Here is a 13,040-nt window from a genome sequence, read left to right as displayed (position 1 = left end):
ATGTCCAACATGACCCGTTTTCCTCTGCAATTCAAACCTCAAAAGTGGAAAAGAAATGGCATGTAAATGGACCTTGTTTGCACTTTAAATCACTGTTAGCAGATCTTAATCTCTTTAAGTCTGGCCATTTAAAATCAGGCTTCTTTAACTTGCAGAGGTAGGTCAGGTTTTATTGATCACCCCTAATGCACTCTTAAAAAAATGAGCGCAGTGAGATACACAGCTCAGTTGATGAAGGCTCACTGGAAAAATATCTGATAATATTTACAGCCTTCAAGCTAAGCTGTTGTAAATGTGATTTCCATATTCCCCAGAATGCAGATTACAGGCTTGCCAGTTCACACTGCAAAGGGAAAGGCTTTGCCACAGAGGAGGTGGATTCCTCTTTGCATTGACTGAAAGCACAACTATAAACTCCTAGAATACAGACACAGCAGCCCAAGCCCATTTAGTTCTCAGTTATCATTCCTCAGTCTTTCTTCAGTGCAGTATTTTGTGCCTGGATCTCCTACTCAGAGTCCATGCTATGTCCAGAGTTTTGAACAAACAACAAAACAAACAAAAGAGTTTTGTTACAAAAAACTGGTGACATTTTTCCAGCTGCTATAAAAATAAGGTGGGTTATTGTTACTTATATTATGGCATCACCTAGAGGTGCTCATAATTAATCAGAGTTCCTTCTTCTACACCTCTCAGAGAAGGACCAGAGCAGAAGCAAGTTTTAATAAAGAAGTGCAGCATTTTCCACCCACATGGACAAGCTCAGATCAGACACACTGCAAGGTCTAGATAGTTCTACTTGATAAGTTTTTTGCTTCCCTCCTCTGGCTATTTGTGAAGGATTTCACTCATGAACCACCATTCAGAGAAATGAAAAGTATTTCTCCATGCAAAACTAAACAGTGTTTTCACTTTTTTATTTTTCATGCTATGCTAAAATAAAACCACAATGGGTTTCTAATTGAAACCTGATATCCCATCCTATTGCAACTATTAAATAGCCATTTTTGTGGTGTGAGAGAGATCCTAAATGTATTTACAGACACAAGTAAAACCACTGCAGTTAATATACAAGGACAGAGGATTTCCAGGGTTACTTCTACTGCAGACTTGTGCAGCTCAGACAAGTTCCTTAATCAACCTTTCCTCCTCCACCTAATGAACACACGAGCTGAGGAAATGGATCACTGCCTAGGACATGCTCTGGAGCTACACTGTCAAATAGAAGACCTAAATAGGATAAATCCCCATCAACGACTTGAGGCAATTATCAAATGTTTATTAGCCTCCAAAGTGAAGGCTAATAAACCTGCTTATTTTAGCAGATAAAGTCAAATTACCTTGACTGAAGTTGGTAAGTGTTCCAAGATTAACAGCTCTGGCCTCATATGCTTTTGGTTATTGGTGATGAAGTGTCAGCTCAAAAAAAACCTGAAAGATACTTCCTAGTTATTTAGGCAATGTGAAAACTGGGCAGTTATTTTGCAGGAAACATGGCCTGCCTGACAGGTTTTAAATGAAGAAAAGTGATATTATTACAATTATCATTAGAAGAAGATGTCCCTCATCAAAATGTGTCTGGATTTTAATTGACAAGGTCCAGGTTAATTCTGTGAAAATGCCAATGAAAGCAAAGCCTGTGGCTCAAACTAATTGTCAGCACTGAGCAACCTCCACCTCTAACCCACCACAGATTTATCACTCTCTGCAGACTGTACTCATGACATGAAACATTTGAATTAATCATTAACAACTAGAAGTTCCTCCCAGACAGAAAGCAAGCAGAGTGCAGGGCTGCCCAGCCCTTGTGCTCCTGAGCCAAGGACAGGTGCCAACAAACCTTCCTAAGCAGAAAGACTTTTTTATTTTTGTTGTTTTGCCCCCTTTTAAGAGCACTCCAAGGGGAAACTTGCAGGGATCCTCTGTGTTTTGGTGTCACCCCTGGGGGCAGCACAACAGGGCCCAGAAGGACTCACAACCTCCCTATTTCAGTCATAAACTCAAGGGCACTTTGGGAGGTGTTACCCCACAGTGCCAGCCAAGCACCACCTCTCCCACCCAATCTAACACATAAAATGCAAAAGAATTTGTAGAAAACTTCTGGATTTATCTTTATTATATTTATATTTCCTCTTTCTCTTTATTATCTTTATATTTCCAGCATGCTGGTGCAGACCCATCAGAATATGACTGGGCAGAAGGAGAGAAGCTGACAACCTCCAATACCTGACAGAGGCACAAAGACTTCCAGGCAAATGGCACAGTTTTAACCCTCATGGTGCTTTTTCATTCAGAATGCTTTGATTTTTCAGCTTCTCCATCCACGTGGGTGATGGCATCACAGCACAGCTTGAGTGCACATCAATTTGATGGCTGCTCAAGCCCAAGTCTTTATACAACATAAAACTGAAGTGTTACTTCTCACACTGCATTGAGACTGGAAAGCAGAGCAGCACTGGGAAGAAAGGAAGAGGGGAATCTCCACAAAGGTAAGAGGGGAATCTCCACAAAGGTCAGGGACCACTTCCTGAGGTGGACAAAAAGGCATCTGGCCACTCATGTCAAGGGCACTGCGAGATATAAATGGAACTACCTTACCCCAGCTAACAGAGAGAGAGAAAAAAATAAAAAAGGTAAAAAATTTCTCTCTGTTTTTTCCTGGATAGTCAGGAGTAAAAAACAGATGGTGTTTGGTGTTGTGAAGGAGTAAGACACAACTATTTTAGAGGAGGCCAGTGCTGTGGGGTCTCTGCTGGCCCCTTCCCAGTAACTGAAGGCAAAGACTGAGGGGGTGTCAGCCATAAACAGAAATGCTGCTCACTTTTTACCCCTTTTTTACCAGAGGTGAAAGACTCCTTCCATTCACCTACAGCAATCCTGCATTTTTGGTTTTGCTGTTATCTACATATTCACCACAAAACTGGGAGCTGGAAAGTTCCCATTAAACGATGCCAACGAGAACTCTCCATTCACAGCTAACGCTTGGCTGCACACATTCCCTCTGATTTCCAAACATTTTCAGAATGTTTTAGCTTCCCTTCATTAGACATTCACAATTATTTGCAGCACATCTAAACCTGTGCAATGGGTTTGTACTTCCAAATACAGTCCCCTGGCTGCAAAAAATCAGCATGACAGCACTAGAAAGAAAGTAGAATTTATGTCAATCAGGAGGCAGCGTTCAGGAAGAGGATGAGGCTCACACCATCATGATTTGAGTCAGTGACTTCCATCAGACAGCAATTTGGCCCTTTACAAAATCCTTGGTATTTCTTAGAGATCACCCCTCAGTTAACCATTAAATCAGTCAGCAACTGTGGCAATGAATTTTGTAATAAAAATGTACAAAGTGGAGACTTCTGGTACTGAAAACCTCAGCAGCCAAAAGGGTTTTTCTGGTCTGAAGAAACACAGAGAGAAGTATGTCCGTAACACCTCACACCTGTTACTGTTGTGGCATCGCAATGCTGTTTCCACCACACCCTTCAATACCCTTTGAACTAAACAAAGGCTTCATCCAGGAAAGTTACATCAAGTACTCATTTCTTTAGCTCAGCCCCAAATAGCCACTTAAAATTTGTCAGGGCTTTCCAAAGCCCTCCCTCTTTCAGACTCTTTCACACATCCTAAAGGGCTCCCTGAGGAAGGGCATCTCTGGCACTCGGACTGGGCTGTGCTGGCTCTGCAGTGCTCAGCCCAAGGTGGTGGGAGCCAGGCTTCAATTATGAGACCAGAACAGCTCCTGATCTGCCCATGGTGCTGGGGCTTCCAGCAAATGCCTGTGATCATTAAGACAGAGGTTGTCCAGGGACAGAGCTGCTCCTTTGGGTAATTGCATTCCCAGGGCTGCCCGGTGCCTGTCAAACTCCCCCCTTCCATGGACACTTTTTGAGGATCATTATGAGTAAATATGTCATCCTGAAGGATGAAAATATAAAAAGTTGCAGCTCCTCTGAACCTGAATGTTAACAGGACACCTCTACACATGCTCCAGAGCATCCTGAGTGATCAGTCCCATATGAGACATTCTCCACTAAGCTTTGTTCTGGCAGCATTCCCACTATGTGAGGAAGGAAATGCACAGCTGGATGTAAAGCTTGCAATGCACAACTGCCTTAACTACATGGCAGGAGGATGGCAGTTCATAATTAATTTTCCACATCAACTGTTGGCTGCCCTCCTCTTCCTCTCTGCTAGGCTGCAAACTGTCAGTGGATACTTATCCAGAAAGCAGGCCTGCCACAGAGCAAAAAGCATGATTAGCTAGTATTTTACAGAGCATGCTAGCCAAAAATCAGAAGTAAATGAGCCTGGGCAGAGTGAGAGCAGCACCAGTGCAAAGGCAGCCCTGCCAGAAGCTGCTTGTCCTCTGAGGGATGCAAAACCAAAGGGAATAGAAAAGCAGGATGAAGAGAGCAAAACAGATAGAAGAAGGCTGTAAGGAGACAATCTGTCCTCAGATCAAGGTTTTGAGCCAGCTAATTTCAAACCACCTGCAGCCCAAAGAAACACAGGCCCTTTTCCACCCTGGCTGGACTCTGCCTAAAACACAGCCCATGGGTGCCAAGCAGCAGCTCTGCCGAGGACAGGGGGCTCCAAACTGCTTTGACTCCTGAGAGAAAGAACATGTGCTGTACTCAGACCAGCATTTCCCTCTCCTCAGTCCCCAGGTCTCTGCACAACTGGAGTGCAGAGTTACTACAAGGAGGTTGCTGCTCCTTGCAGGGGAAATGTCTCCAGAAGAAAACAAACCCCAATTTCATCACACTTTCTGAAACACCTCTACAAACATCAGAGGGCAGAAGGCAGAGCCACAAGCTGCCAGCCCAGGAGCAAGGCCATTTCAATGACTGCAGACAGACCCACTGACTTCTCAGCACTTCAGGAGAACAGGTAAAGGACTATTATATTTCTGTTCTGTGATTGGTATCTTAAGAATCTCATGTTAGTATTGGAGTTTCTTATTTTCTTTCAGAAATTCAACTCGGTTCTGCCGCTGCTATCACCTCTTTAATTCATTTTACAACAAGATATTTGTTATCAGAAATTGTGCTTTGATATGTGTCAGGTTGATGGATTCAATAAAAGCCCTGTGAGGAGAAGCTGAGTGAATGGGGCTGCAGAAGTGGCGTCATCAAGGGAATTGATACCTTAACAGCCAGTCTGCTGATCTTGCAACAAAAACATGCAAATATAATAGCTGTTTTATATCCTCACCCTGACAAAACAGTCCAGAAACATTAGAAAACATTTGCATAAATGTTACTTATGCAAAAAAGCTCATCCTGCTCACTGATAAAAAAACATATCCAAAAACATAAAACACGATCCTGCATGCTGTCCTCTTGTCCTGCTTGGTGTGCAAAATTCAATCCAGGGGATGAAGGCTTTAATCAAAATACAGCTTTTAACTTAATTTTGGGAATTCAAGCAGCAATCCTGTGATGCCTCAACCAAAATTTCCCCACAATAATGTTGGAGGACAATTTTACTGACAAATGTTCAGACACAGCCACCTGTACCCCTCAGCAAAGACAATGAAAAGTTGCATTAGGGTCTTACTGTGAGAGCCAAAGCCACAGGCATATAAAATCAGAGGTTTTTTTCCTGATTTAATAAATGAAATCATGTAATAAACAGGAAAAATTTGAAGAAAGAGTAAGTTTTTATCAGACCATATAATACAATGAATGAGAGAGGGAGAAGTCTCTGCTTCACCTGGTCAGAGCAGCACAGCTGCAACACCACCCCTGCACTGGCCTGGAGCACAAAGGGATTTTTTTAACTGGAACTGATCTGCAGAACATCTGGAAAAGGTAAAAAAAAAAGTGATGTTGATATTCAACTTTTAGAAAAGAGAAATAATATTACTAGTCCAAACAAAGCAAAGGGAAAATTTCCATAGCAGTTAATCTGAAAAAGGTGAATTACATTGAGGATTTATATTCATGTAATGAAGACAATTAATTGCTATGAGAGCCATAAAACACATTAAATGAACAGGTTTTTTTTCCAATTCTACTTGCAAGATAAAATTTATTAACTATGTTTAATGGCTAGTTAAAAATTTCTCTTACATATTTATTAAATGTGCCTTTTCAGCCGAACAGAGCATTTTAGTAACCAGATCCTACTAATCTAAAAATGAGCAATTTCAGAAAAAAAACTACTGCTCTGCACATTATCTGCAGATCCATTTAAACTAATTCCTCATGCAATAAGATTTCCATCAGCACAATTTCGTAAGTGTTGCTAAAAGGGAATCTGCTCGTCTCACGTGAGCAAACACCCTGCTGCAAAGATGAACTCAGCTCACATTATCTGAACAGATGTTTCAGTTTTCAGTAGAGATAGGGAGGGAAACCTTGAGTCCTGATGTCATTAAGTGTTACTGTAATCACTTAATTAAAACCCTCTCTACTTGGGAGAGCAGGACATGTGGAAGAAACTGGATTAGGTGGGAGCAGTGACCTCAGAAAGATCCATAACTGAATCTGGTGCTCAGCCAGGGCTGTGTGCCTCCAGCTGCCTGAAAATCAGGGACAGATGTTTGCCACTTAAAAGTGACCTAGAAGTGACTTCTGTTTCTTGTTCACCATTTACAAAATGGGCATAAGTAGCACTTCTGTCTTACAAGGGTGTTGTGGGAACAGATAAAGTTGATGGCAGTCAAGTACTCTGGTAATCACGAGTCCCCAAGATGAAGAGAATCAATAAGGAAAGGTCTCATCTACTCAAGTGAGCAACAGTTTGGCCAATTCTTTATAGTTTAGCACAACCTTCTCAAAGTGCAGTGTTCTTCTTAAAGATGAAGTTTCCGTAAGTGTGAGATTTAAATAAGAGCCAAGTTTCAGATCTGATGGTCACAAAAAAAAATAAACATATAATCCAAGTCCAACCTAGAGTTTAATGCCTTAATAATAATTTCACACAAATCATTTATACAGACCTAGAGTGAGACTTGGATTGGCTCAGGAATGACAGGGGAGCTCATTTCCTGCCCCCCTATCCAAGGCAGGAGCAGCACCACAGTCACACCAACAACCAACATCTCTGGAGCCGATCCTCACACACGCCAGGCACCCAGCAAAACTCACACACTCATTGCAAGGAAGATTTGCATATTTCAACTCAGACATCTCAAACCCAAACAAGGAATAAACAAAACTGCTGTGATTTCTATATTCTAACAGTGCCAAATTTTTCTCTGCGAGAGTCAAGAAGCTCTCTTGATTACAAAATACCTCTCCTACAACCTTCCCTTTTAAGTGTTATAATCACAAGAGCAGTAGCTTGGAAATAAACAGAAGTGAAGAGGATAATAAAGGCAGGAGCAATGTCTAACAAGCTCCTCTTCCAGAAACCAGAGCAGGCAGACAAGCAGAGCTGTGCTGTGCTGTAATGATGGGAACCTTGCCCTGGCAACCGTGCTGTTTGCCTGAAATTCCTGTACAAATTAACAGCACATGCTGTGGTTGGAACAGACCTTTCTTGACCCTCAACATTTAAAAGTTAAGCACCCAATTTAAGCTGTTCCAACCAACTTTTCCCTGCAATTGCCAGACACTGGCAGAGCTCTGCTGGAGCATGAGTTAGAGCCCACAGTTTCCAGAGCTGACATGGCAAGTGCAACCAGATCAAAAGCCGGAGAAGTAATGTACACTCACCTGCATTGTGATTTATTTTTGAGGCTTTTAAGAAAGTCTTGACTTCTTTTCCCTGCTCCTCCACTGACACCAAGCACAGGTGTTATATTGCTGCTGTACTTTTCTCAACAAGATTATAGTGCTGGTTCAGTCATATGGAGGAAGTCAATACCCATGTGCTAAATGAAAAAGGATAATATCATCTGATACCACTCTACTGAGATCTTGGAACCATTGCTTTAAATCTGTTTTTTTGGGGTTTTTTGACTCAGAAAACTTTTCCTTCACAGAAATAACTTGACCTAGGTAAAAGAAGCAATAGAGACTGTATTACCCTAAAATCTCATCTAGCACCATCTTCATTAACAATATATCTTGGACTTCAATTTCTTGTTAGAAAATGGTTGCATATTGCCTTGCTAGAGTTCCAGCACAGCCAGGACAACATTTGTGTGAGTATGAGAACACTCACACAGACAAAAATTTTAAGTGCTGCACAATAAAGGGGGAATAAAATTATACAGGAAATTGGTAGTGTTCTTTCCATCCTTTGCACACAGTGAGAATATACAAAGCACAAAGAAAAGCACGGGGCTGAATTACAAATGGGCTACTTCATCTCCTTTTATTTTCCCCATCTCTGACCCTCAGAATTACAGTCATTAGTGAAACACAACAAGTGGGATTTTCAAAACACAGATTCCTATCACCACGTATCCATCACCAGCAGCAACACACAACCATCAGCGAGCATTTAGTTCAATAAAGAACTTCACATGAGCAGAAACCCCCTCAAGCCCAAGACAATAAAAACACTTCACTCCTGGTGAACACTTTCTAAATTCAGGGAGAGCAAAACTTATTTACAGACACAGTATGAGCATGCCATGAATGCAGCAATAAACTCAAAGGCTGCTAATGCTCTGCTTTCCCCACATGTAGATATTGAGAAAAGAGCAAAAACACAAGAGCAGGGGAAGAAATACATACCTTACCAAACCTGACTGTTGGACACGACTCCTTTCAGAGCAACATTGGGGTGAAGGTAAGTTCCTCAGGCGACCACCAACCACAATTCCTGTCCAAGCCCCCCAGAGGTGCCAGCTCTCCCTTGCCCGTGTCCCTGAGGAAGATGCAGTGTCCTCCAGTATTTCAGAGCCTCAGCTGCAGAGGATGCTGCTCAGAAAAAGAAAAGAGAAGAAGGTGTGGCATTAAATTCTAGGGTCAGTTGTTTGGCAGATTCAGAGCGGAACACAAGACAACATTGGATAGGAATGAAATGTCAAGGCAGGACAGAGAGTCTGTGACAATCCATCATGTGTGGCACCTTCAGAGGGCAATCATTGAATTCAAGAAATGTGGTGCAAAGCTATTCTTGCTTTACAGTACTTTTATAGTGTCCCTAGACCAGGAAATGAATGACAGCCTGGCTGCTTTTTATTCCAGTCCAATATTGTAACACAAAAGTAAGTAATGCACTGCTCCATAGGGAATATTTTAATTCATTATGGCATTTCTGAAGAATAACAGGACTTTCATATTAAAAGCAGAGACATCACCTCAGTCTTAATACTCTGCACAATAAAATGGCTCTTACTCAAGAAATTCAAAGCTCAGGAGCTCACAGCAGATGGGAAGTCGTGACTGCCAGCCCAACATGCCACAGTTCCCAAAGTTCTGCCTCCAACGCAATTGTCAGAGACTGGGAAATGTCCTGGGGTTTTCTGGGAGCAGGGGGCTCAGCAACACCACGTTTTCTAGCCCACTGTCACTGCTAGAGGTGCTCAGAGCTCCCAAGAGGTCAGACCCTGGCACTGAGCAGGGATGTGAGAGACAGCGATGGAGGCAGCGCTCCCAGCAAGCAGAGACCTCAGAGCAGCACTGGGAAGTGCAAATGCTCATCCCTCAGCCCTGGCAGATGGGAAACACTCAAAGGACCATCCTTCCCCCAGCCACATAATACAGCCTGTGAAGCAAAACTGGGCACAGCAGCACAAAACAGGTGAGGACTGAGCAAAGAGCAGCATCTGAGCTCCCTATGTCAGATATATCCATGGGTCACATCCTTAAACCACATCCAGAAATGCTCTTCTAAGATCAACTCAGAAGCCATTCTGACTTTGCCCAGGAATTTTATGAAAAGCAAAGGGAAAAACCACCAGAGATATACAAGAGGTTTCCCTCAGATGAGGAAACCCATGACAGCTCCAAGTACCACAAAATCCCATTACACTTTCACAAGAAACCCTGAACCCACAAACAGCTTACACCTATCTGGAAAACACATTAGGTTTTGGGCTTGCAAGAAGGAAGATTTCAGCAACCAGCACATGAAATTGTGCATACTGGAAGTTAGCATCATACTGCCATATATATATATATACACACACACACATACACCCATGCACAAATGCATATCAAATAAATTTACTTTATTTAGCACTAATTACTTTACTGGACCTCATATGTTCCATACGCCCCTAAAGGCTCCACAACACCTTGCAGGACACCCACAACAGGAGTCAGAGTGGCAGACAGCAGCCTTGTGATTACTGTTCACATTTGCAGAATTCCTGCCTCTCTTGAACTCAAACATGAAGGACAAAAGTGGACCTTCAGCTCCTGCCCTCTTCCAGGCCAACCATGAAAAATCAGACTGCCAACTGAAATGGCTGCTGAGTGACTTATGGGCACAGGAATGGCTGATGCTGCACTAGTTTGATCTGCAGGCAGCAGTAAGACCTAATTCTGCTGCTTTTAAGGGATTTTATCTCTGGAGACCACAGCTACAATTACTTTTTCATTTCTACTCATAAATTGTAACATAGAATAGTCACTAAAGAAAATCAGTGCTACATTTCTGTGCATTAACCAGAGCATCAGCTGAGTGGAGGAAGTAACAGCAAGAGCACCAGATCATCACTGTAACCTGGGCTCAGCCTGGGAAAGGTGGGGCTCTGGATGTTCCTGTTTAGTGCAGTTTGCCAAAGAATATCTAGCAATGTGAAGGAGGAGAAATAACAGGAGGTGAAAACAACTTTATTCATGACAAAATGCAGTGAGTGTGCACAATTCCCATTTCTCATGATATAACTGAGATGAGGCAACTTAATAGAACTAAATTAATGGCCAGGTTTGCAGGGAGCAGCAAAGTGTAGATGTTCCATTCTGAAGGCAGCGTGCTCCCTCCACACTCTGCTGATGTGATCACACAGTACAGAGGCAGGGAGCCAGGCCAGGGACCATTCTAGTCAGCAATAAAGCAAAAAAGCTACAGAAGATAAATGCATGGAAACCCTCATGAGCTATAATTTGTGTTGGCTCAGAACCATACAAGGGAAGAAAAAGAAGAAAAAATATAGTTTAAAAAAATAAAGAATGTATGCCATTTGTGTTGGCCAAACCTGCACAGTTTTGCAGGAAAACCCCTTCACATTCATTCAGTAGGTCAGTCCTGACCTGATGGTCAGTGTCCAGCTGGGTTCCTTCTCAGAGCCTCAGAGATCTTATCACAGAGCTGCCAAGATGCTTCTTGCACCTCCTTGGCTTTGGGCAGCTCCTGCCAAGCCCAGAGCCTCGGGAGCTCCCACAGAGTGAGAACAGGGTGCCCAGAGCAGCTGTGGCTCCCCATCCCTGGAACTGTCCAAGGTCAGGCTGGACAGGGCTTGGAGCGACCGGGGATGGTGGAAGCTGTCCCTGCCCATGGCAGGAGGTGGGACTGGACGGGCTTTAAGACCCCTTCCAACCCAACTGCAACCCATCCTTTCCAACCCAAATCATCCATTTAAGCCTGCCCCTGCTGTAGGAGCTGGCACTGTTCCTACCTGAAACAAAACCAAGCCTCAACTTGCAAAAAATGCCCCATGTCCTAGAAACCCCAGAGTCTGGTTGTGTTGTTTCTAAGTTGCTGTGCTCCACCACTCATCTTTGATCAGAGGGAACACGCCGACAAACTGCAAATTACTTTCATTATCCCACCACTTCAGATTTTTACATTCAGTTAACATAGTTAAGTGGTATCAGATCCGTCTTCCACTCACAAAAGCCAGCATATGGATGTTCTCATTAATCAGGAAAGGCAGACAAGACATTTTTCCAGTAAAAAGAGAGTATTTCCCTTGGAGGAATCTCAGTCCTTTGCTGATGGAAAGCATGCATTATACAAAATAACTACATACTTTAGACGTAACAAATAAGCTCAAATATTAAATTTGAAGACACCATTTCTATCTTGGGATTTTTCCAGGCCACAAATCAATGAAGTCTGGGAGACTTTCTGTCTCTCAGGAAGCCTTGCTGTACCTTTGCCGTGTTCTTAATTCCTGTCTTTAGGCATCAACTATTGATCCCTGTCGGGGTGAGGACAGGAGCTGGCTGGACCCTCCTCTGACCCAGCACACTCATCCTTAGATTTGTGTGTCATACAGCTTAAGGGCCTTGTGGCAACCTTGATGAGCATCTGCAACTTCAGCAAGGGCAAAAAAGAGGTATCTGGAAGCTAAACAACACATCTGTGAGCAAATATCACAGTGTAGTAGATATGCAAATTAGTATTAGTTTGTCTCATCAAATATTAATTACAATCTACCTAATTGCAATTGAACAAATTAGTTGGGCGGAGAAAAGATTAAATATTTTAAGTGGCTGGTGACTGAAAAATAATTGAAAACATAACTCCTTGCTTAAATATGAAATTTCTTTTGTATTTATTGCTAGTGTGGCCATTAAGAAATCAGAATTCCATATGTGTGTACATTCACGTAGATGTGTATGACACATATGGAACATGTTCATGCATATTCTTCTAACTTCCCTCCTTTCCTGAAACTAAACTTGAGTATTTTCAATTAATAAAGAAGAGCTCCAGTGGCAGAGCCAGAAGAAAGGCTGTGAAACAGGCAAGGGAAAACACATTTTTACTGCTAAGAATTTAGCAAGGTCACCTACCTCTGCAAGGCAGGAAAAGAGATCCCCCAGCAGACTCTGAGCGCAGCAGGGGATTACACCAATTCATTAGCAGGTATATCTGCTAATTACAGCCTCGGACAGAGTCCCCACACGGCCGAGCAGGGAACAACTGCTGCTCTCTGCTTTTTCCTCAGATCAAGCTCAGAGTTCCCTGCTGAGCTGCAGGACAGCACCAGCACCACCCCACCACAGGCTCCAGCTCCAAGCATTTTACGAAGATCTCCGGTGTCCCCAAGGATGCTCCTGACTCCTCTCAGCTCCAGTCCCAGGGGAAGCTGTGGGAGCAACAGCTCACCGCGTCAGCTCCATCTCTGCTGAATATCTCACATTAATTTACTGCAAAGGTGACACGGGTGAAGAAGGGAATAAAATGAGACTTTGAATCTTTCCCTCCAGAAGGTTAGTGGTAAAAAATTGGTAGCAATG

The 13,040-nt window shown here is 42.9% G+C and overlaps 1 protein-coding gene across 7 annotated transcripts in view; it reads right to left on the bottom strand.

The window, feature by feature from the left end:
- The window catches only part of SGCD (sarcoglycan delta), a 306,728-nt gene that overhangs the window by 187,547 nt on the left and 106,141 nt on the right, over positions 1-13,040 (bottom strand). For 5 of the 7 annotated variants that reach the window (XM_058815052.1, XM_058815057.1, XM_058815058.1 and 2 more), the window contains exon 2: positions 8,637-8,822. The gene's annotated coding sequence lies outside the window, so the exon portion shown is untranslated. Of the gene's footprint in view, positions 1-5,718; positions 5,778-8,636; positions 8,823-13,040 lie in introns of those variants that run through there. The other 2 variants (XM_058815059.1, XM_058815056.1) reach the window with 2 other exon arrangements.

The sequence above is a fragment of the Ammospiza caudacuta genome, chromosome 16 (assembly GCF_027887145.1).
Source record: "Ammospiza caudacuta isolate bAmmCau1 chromosome 16, bAmmCau1.pri, whole genome shotgun sequence".
Lineage (NCBI taxonomy): Eukaryota > Metazoa > Chordata > Aves > Passeriformes > Passerellidae > Ammospiza > Ammospiza caudacuta.
Note: the sequence above shows the minus strand (reverse complement) of the source record. Positions and strands in the feature narration are given on the sequence as shown.